This window comes from Eschrichtius robustus, chromosome 8 (genome assembly GCF_028021215.1).
Source record: "Eschrichtius robustus isolate mEscRob2 chromosome 8, mEscRob2.pri, whole genome shotgun sequence".
Classification (NCBI taxonomy): Eukaryota; Metazoa; Chordata; class Mammalia; order Artiodactyla; family Eschrichtiidae; genus Eschrichtius; species Eschrichtius robustus.
This window is the reverse complement of record NC_090831.1, coordinates 128,206,128-128,214,283: the sequence shown is the minus strand read 5'-3', so window position 1 is coordinate 128,214,283 and position 8,156 is coordinate 128,206,128. Positions and strand designations below refer to the sequence as shown.

Below are 8,156 nucleotides of genomic sequence, written 5' to 3'. Positions count from 1 at the left end.
TGCCCAGAGGAGGCCAGCTGTATGCAGATGCGTGGGGGCCGCCAGCCAGGCTAGGTGCGGGCTGGTCCATGGCGGCCCCAGGTGCCATCGGCTGCGGGATGGCTACCCACCTGACCTCCTCCCTCTCTTCCTCTCCTTCCTGGAACATGTTTGACCGCGTCTGGAAAGGTTTGAATCCCACTTGTAAACCCTCCACACAGCTACATCCCCGCGGCAGGTTCCCGTCCCCACGGTCACTGAGGGCAGTGGGCACCACACCTGGGGCCTGAGCAGCAGAGATGCAGGGCCGAGCTCCCCGCAAGACTGTGGGCAGAATTTCCTCACCTCTTCCAGCTCCTGGGGTGCCGCCGGCCCGTGACTTTCCCGGGCTCTGCCCTGGTGTCACACAGCCTTCTCCTCTCCCTACGAGGCCTCATCCTAACCTCCTGATGACATCTGCAAACACCCTATTTCCAAACAAGGTCACATTCACGGGAACCGGGGGTTAGGACATCAACATAGCTTTGGGGGGACATGGCTCAACCCACTACACCGAGGAATGACTCCGGGGGCACCTGGGTTCCCACCCTGCAGCCCCATCACGGGAAACGGCAGCTCTGCGGGAGGGACAAGTGGTCCCCTTGCTTCGCTCCAAGCAGGAGGAAGCAGCGGAGACAGCAGCTCGTCCAGGGGCTCGGTTTCCTCATTTGTCCCCCATGTGCTTTCCCCTGTAAATGACAGAGGGGTGATGAGAAGCAAACGAAGTAATTCTGGAAGAGGAAGCACAAAACTCCAGGTCAGTTAACTTGTGAGGGGCTGGTCGGAGGGACCTGGCAGGTGTCCTTGCAGCTGTGACCAGATGTGGACATGGGGAGGAGAGTGGGAGAGGCCGTGTCCCACTGCCCCCCGCCCAGGGCTCCCTACCCAAAGGTCCAACACTTCTCGGACAGGGTTCCAGCACGTTCCATGGCCCGGAGGCTGGTCTCACTGAAAAGAAAATATACCCTGACTGACAACTTGAATTTTGTGTGTACAGCTTCTTACAGGGGAAGTCATGACATCGCTGGCCTGACAGTTCCCAAGTGGGCGCGGAGCGTGGCGTCGGATGCCCACGTGGGCCTGCAGGGGGACGTACACCTCCCGGCACAGGGCCTGGGCCCGGGGCTATTAAGGGTCCCTGAGTACCACCCGCTGGCTCGAGCAGGGCAGACGGAGGCAAAGGAAACGGGTGAGAAGAGTCTGGCCTCTTCACTGGCCGCGGTTCTTCGTGTGCACATCTAGAAATGTGCTAGTTACACAGCCAAGTCCTAAAGTGGAAGGATCCTGCTCTCAAATTAAAGTAACTCTTCCACGACTAAGGACCCTCATCAGGCCGGTCAGACACGCTGGATGGAAGGCCACGGGGGCACCTGGCGCCTTTGAAACAAACCGTCAGCAAGATGCGGGCCCTTCGGCCGGCACACCCTGCGGGCGCACCCGAGGTAAAAGGCTGGAGGCTGCTGCACACAGAGGTGGGAGGTCCAGCCCAGGCCCCCGGGGGTCAGTTCCCAGGAGTAACTAGCGCCTCCCCAAAGCCAGGGGGCAGGCCAACAGCCCGAGCTGGCGGCCACGGCGAGCCTGGGTCAGGGGCCCGTGACGGCCGCGGCGCCGGCACCCAGGCCTCCCTGCCTCCGGGGCTTGCGGTGGGCGACGGGCCGGTGGCAGCCCTCACCGCTCAGGCCAGGAGGAGCGGCAGGCAGCCCCTCCACACAGCACCCCCCTGGCTTGGGGATGGTCACGCACCCCCATCCACTAACGGCCACACGGCCGGCTGCGTGTCCAGGCTAAACGTGGGCTGAGAAGCCGAGCCCCACTCGGGGGACCCTGGGTGACTCCACGTGGGGGCCCACGTCCAGCTCCCGCCCAGGGCATCCTCCCAGGGCTGCCGCCTCGCCTCATCTGTGCAATGGGAGCCCAGTCACGCTGTTCCTGCGGCAGCGGGAGGCTGAGGGAGCAGGGGCAGGACGATGGAGCGTCCGGTCCAGAGGCAGAGCCCGAGTCGCTCCCGCGCGCCCGCTGCCTCCGCCACCCCATCGCCGCGCTGCCTCGCCCGCTCCCGTGCCTGCTGGGCCTCACGGGGCAGGACGCGCGGCAGGGGCCCCGGATGGTCCAGCCACAGTGTCTGTTGGGGGGTGGAGATGGGCTGGACCGAGGAACCCGGGTGCTCTCCTTGCTCGGCCCACACCTGCCCTGGGGCAGGTCCTCCGCGGCTGAGCCAGATGCTGGTACAGGACCATCGGGCTGCCAGCCCCCCAGCTTCCAGCGCTTCTGGCTCTGTGTGACCCCCCCCCACCCAGTTCCCTTCCAGTTTTCAGCTCTCCCATCACTCGTGTGATAAAGGCCCCAGATTAAGCTCCCCTGCAGTGATCACTCAGAACAGCTTTCTGACCGGACTATTATTATTATTCTCTCTAAACAGCAGGGCCGTTTGGGGGCTGCAGAGATGAACACGGGTGGGCTCCTACTTTCTAGGAGAGAACGTCCCAAAGTGGGATCCAAGGACCCCCTGCGGCAGTATTACTTGGGGGTTCTTACAAAATACTCCAATTCCCCAGTCACACCAGACCCACGAAACCACAGCTCCTGGTGGAACTCCTGTCATCTGCATCTTATGAAGCCCCCCAGGGGATTCTTGGGCAAACCAAATTCTAGAAGTTTGCAATATAACAGGGAAAATAGGCTGTGAGTGCAGACATGGGGGAGGAACTCAGCAAAGGCAGTGGGTTTATTCCAGGTTCCACACCAGCTGCCTGTGCGACCTTGGGAAGGTCTGAACCTCGACCCTCTCCGTCCCCATCGGAGCAGCGAGGGGGGCTCAGTGATGGTGAAAATGTCCTGGCTCTGAAGCGTGCGTGGGTCTGTGGTCTCCGCCAGAGAGGAGCGCAGGGGTCAGCCCTCGGCCCCTCGTCCAGGAGGAGGTCTCGGGCCACGCACGTAGAGTCTTCCTTACATGGCACCGTGAACGGGGAGATGGCACCTGCGTGCCAGGGACTGTGGGCTAGACGATCGCACTGGAAGCAAGTATTTATTCCAGTAACACCTGCCACTGGTCTACAGTGTGGATAAGACTAGTGTGACACGCTGCAGATAAATGCAGTCACGTGTCACCTGTCGCCCTGGGTCCTGTCCACACACAGGTCCTGCCGCCTCAGGCTGCAGGCAGAGCCCAGCTGCCCCCTCCCCTGGCCTCCCAGCTGGAACCCCCCATGCGGGATTGACACCCATTCCAGCTCCCGCCAACAGCTGGCTGCTGAGGAAGATCAGAGGGGAACATACAGGAGAAAGAGCCGGTAAGCTGGGTGCAGCCTCGGGGGGAAGTGGGGAGGAGCCGGGCGGACTCAACCTGGCATCACGGTGGGCACCCAGAGGGCCCTCTGGCTAGCTGCTCTCCTCCCCTGCTCAGCCAGCTCTGTTTGCTTACTTTTTTTTAAAAGAAGTGCTTTAATATTTTAACTAGCTAAAGGTCTTTAAAAGACACATTTATTGGGCTTCCCTGGTGGCGCAGTGGTTGAGAGTCTGCCTGCTAATGCAGGGGACACGGGTTCGAGCCCTGGTCTGGGAAGATCCCACATGCCGCGGAGCAGCTAGGCCCGTGAGCCACAACTACTGAGCCTGCGCGTCTGGAGCCTGGGCTCCGCAACAAGAGAGGCCGCGATAGTGAGAGGCCCGCGCACCGCGATGAAGGGTGGCCCCCGCTCGCCGCAACTAGAGAAAGCCCTCGCACAGAAACAAAGACCCAACACAGCCAAAAATTAATTAATTAATTAATTAATTTTTTTTAAAAAAAGACACATTTGTTGATAGTGGTACATCCACGTAACATAATACCAGGGAATAACCAAAACCTGTCATTTTACATGAAATCTGAAGGGAGGGATTGCAGGACAATGTACATTGTAGATTTTGTTACTTATGCTAAATAATATTTTGTTTATATATAAATATACAATTAAATGTTATATATGTATATATACATATACATACATGTGTATGTACATGCACGTGTGGTACGTACGTGCGTGTCTTTGTGAATCCACTAGAAGCTCCAGGATGGAGAGGTCCTAGCTTTGTGAGATGGGAACAGAGGGAGGGAAAGTTTCCACTTTTATACCCCGTACTTTTTTTTTTTTTTTGAAGAAAATAGATTTATTAGTTAACTTATAAAGAGATTAAAGAGCTGGAAACAAGTATTAAAAAGGAATTTGTGCCTTTATTAGAATGGTGTTAGGCTTTAAATATACCAACTTGGGTAATGAAATTATTCATTTTTTAATAAGAAATGACACTACAGAACTGCAATACTGGTCCAACAGTCTTGTCTTTACTTTTCCTTTAAAGCGAGAAGCAGAATGCGAGTAATCAGAAAGCACGAGCAGCCATCAGTTAATCCAAGATACCAGCTTCTTAGTTCCAAAGGCACTTGCAAAGAAAACCATTGCGGGGCACAGGGTACGGAAGCACTTCCAATAACTGGAGTCCCATGTGTGTGTGTGCACGCCAAGTCTCATAGGCTACTTTTTGTATTTATCCTTTACTTGGTCACTTTTTTCCCCACAAATACTAGTTTTTCTTTGACTTTTTTCCTCATAGTATAAAAAGCACAAAATATAAACAAGCTGTTGCATTGCACACTTCAGAGTGTACAATTCAAGCATTACAGAGCTATCGACATACCGATAAATCCCATCAAATCTTGGGTAATTCAATAATGTACAAAATACCAGGGCACAGAAAGAACTAAAACCCACTTCTTTTTGTTACACATAAAATTCAAATATTCAATCTAAAGAAAAACACTTAATCATTTTGGCTCTCCTCTACATTCGCATGTCGATACCCTTATTAAAATATTCCTGTATTATTATGTTTCATCTTATTATTTCAAGTTAGGTTTACAACCTCAAAACCAGCCATCCAGACAAAACAGGTAATCAGAAAGATTATTTCTTCCTCACCTCCCTAACCCCAATAACTATGAAGCCAATTCTACAACATGACTCCAAACTGGATTGTGATGACAAATGCTAGGTCCAATTTCTTCATTATCCTTTTTGGTGTGGCATACTTGGTAGAACTCAGGTGTGGAAGCCAGCATGGGTCCTCCAAACTGCATATCGCTGCATGTGGTGTGTAATGACTTGTACGTCAATAGGTTTGGGCTTCAATCTACCACCACTCAATTCCTCACTTAATTTCAGCCTGGCATCTACAGTTCTTTTCAAATCTCTTTGCAAGCGACGTCCGAAGTCCCTGAACATGGCTGAAACTCCAGAGAGGACAATATTCTTGTAGAGAGGACGTCTGACATCAATAGGATAATTCTGAATTACTTCATCTACAGCTTCTGAGATAGGCTAAGTCTGGATTAGCAAACTCTGGATGAAAAGAAATTTCAGGTCCCAAGAATCTCTCATATCCAACATCAATGGAAAATTCTTTCTTTGAGATAGCATTGATTCCAGTATACTGTTTAATCCACTTTGATCCATCTGTATCATACTTAAATTCTTTTACTAAATCTGGGCAGACATAACTATAGCGCTCCTTTACTGCCTTAGCAGTTTCCAAGGATTGCTCTGAAGGAATTCCTACTTCTCGGTCTCTCAGCAATTGCTGTATAAAATAGGTTATATCTAGTGCTGCAATTGGAATGTGCTTAATACAGCTGCCAATCACATACCCTTCAGCCACAGGGATGGCATGAGTGACACCGTCTCCACTGTCTATTACCGTACCGGTCAACGTCCGTTCTCCTACTTGTCTGGAGGTCCAGGATGCAGCTAAGGCAAGAACAGCCAGTACAGCAATGTACTGGCCTGGAACACTGAAGGACTCAAACATTATTTCAGCAGTATATTCCCTGTTTTCTGGAGTATTCAGTGGAGGTTCAGTCAAAAGAAGATAATGGTCTTCAGGTTCTGCCCTTAAATATTTAAAGATCACTTGTTCCATAAACCTTTCCATCAAGTCCCAGTCTTCAACGATACCATGGCGGATTGGCTGCTTTGTTGCATTTGTAGGTTGTTCTATTGCTTCATCACCAATGAAGAAGTCTAGGTCATCAACACCTTTCATCACCCTCCTTTGAGCTTGATCACCCACTTCTGCTGACTCCTTAATAGCAATACAGGAAGAGATGATAGCCTGTGGTTCCCTATTTCCGGCATATCCTAATTGTGTATACCCCGTGCCACGGCCCACCCCACGGGCTGCCAGCCGTCCCGCCATCTTCCTCCTCGCCTGCGGCTGCCACTGCTGCCGGCTGGGGCCAGGGATGGGCGGCGAGAGGTAGAAGCTACCTGACCAACCTCGGCCGGGCCACCCTCTCCGTCGGGGGGGAGCCAGGAAGCCAAAGCAGCAGCGAGAGAGCTGCAGGCTCGGTCAGCGGCTACCGCGTCCTCAAGCCTGGTGGGCAGTCCCCACCCTGCCCCCCACGGCCTCCTCCCCCCCCCCACTCCTGTCCCCACCCTACAACTTCTTCCCCTCCCGCCGCCTTTCCCGGGGAAGCCAAGGTGGCCTGCAGTGGCGACGCCCCGGCCAGGCCAGCTATCCCCCATACTTCTTCAGGGGCCTTGGTTCTTTACTATGAAAATGTATTTCTTTGGTATTTTGTCATCAATAAAATGAATTTTGTGCCCCCCACATTACATCGATATTATTTCACATACATTATCTGAAAAAGAAAACCCCATGAGCGGCTGGTATAAGAGGAGCCTGAAAAGCTCACGGACTTGGAGTGGAAATTGGGAAGACCTGTGTGTAGAAAACGTCCGTGGCTTTCCCCCCGGCAATCCCATCCCTCAGCTGATATCCTAGAAAAATTATCAACGTGCACAAAAGTTGTTGGCAGAAATGTTCTTCCCAGCATTGTCTGGGAATCTACATTTTCCTTTAGAGAAGGATGGACCCACAAAGGTTGGTGTCTTCACCCCAGGGATCCCACTCCAGCAGGAACCAAAAGAGGAAAAACTAGAACTTCCTGACCCAAAATGGGCACCTATCAAAACCACAGTGCTGAGGGGAGAAAGCAGAGAGAAGAGATCTGGGCAGGAACAGAATGATACCACTTACATAAAGGTTTTTTGAAAACATGCAAAACACTACTGCCCATTATTTATAAACACGTTTGTACATAGTAAAATTATAAAGGCAGCCATAGGAATGACAAACACAAATTCAGAATTTGTTCTCCGCTCAGAAAGGGATACCTTGGTACTTCCATTGTATCTGCAAAATTCACCTTCTTTGGCTGGGAAGGATGCCCTTTCTATTTTAGTTGTATTGTCATGTCTGGAGTATTCTCTTCTTTTAAAAGTCCTTTCAAGACACAGGACTTATTTCAGTGATCACTTTGCAACATATATAAATGTCGAATCATTACGCTGTACACCTGAAATTAATGTAATGCTGCATGTATGTCAGTTATACTTCAATTTTTTTAAAAAAGGAATAGCATTGACGAATTCATCCGGGGAGGGGCCCGGGGCTAGCGTGCGCTGGGATGGAGTTGATGCTGACGATGAAAGGTTTGGGTACAGACAGAGGTGACGGCCACACAATACAGTGATGTGTTCAATGCCGCTGAGTTGTGCACTGCAAATGGTGAAGGTAACAGATACTGTGTGTGGACATCTTTCCATCATAAACAAAGGAGAAGCAGCTGTGCACTTAGGGATGCAAAGTCAGACGCACTCCCCGGTCTTAAGATTCAAAAAACAAAGTCCTAAAGGCCCCACGCTCTTCTGGAAGCTGAGACGGAGCATGGAAGCCTCTGCCTGCAGTGACGACCGGTAGACAGAGGACCTCGAAGGCGTCCGCCCTGCCCGGCCCTGCGGCGTCCGCTCTCTGAGGACACACATCTGGTCACACCCAGAAACACACTGCCCATCACCAGCCCTGGGAAGGACTCCAAGCAGTGGTGAGCCCTCCCCATGTGGTCCTGGGTGGAGGTGACACTGGCCGGCCGTGCCATCGATGTCCCCGGCGTGTGCCTCCCTCCCCACCTGGAAAGAGAAGCCTCTGGAACAGTCAGGCCACAAAGGAAGAAGGAGGCGGCTGGTGTGTGGGGTGGAGGGGCTCTTCCCTGAGCTGGAACCAGGAGCCAGGCTGGGAATCAGACGGGCGGAGGGGTAAATAGG

General features: G+C 52.4%; 1 pseudogene; it reads right to left on the bottom strand.

Annotated features, from left to right (window-relative positions):
• Positions 1–1,936: 1,936 nt before the first annotated feature.
• LOC137768376 (actin-related protein 3 pseudogene) lies at positions 1,937–5,997 on the bottom strand (annotated as a pseudogene).
• Between the last annotated feature and the right edge of the window lie 2,159 nt (positions 5,998–8,156).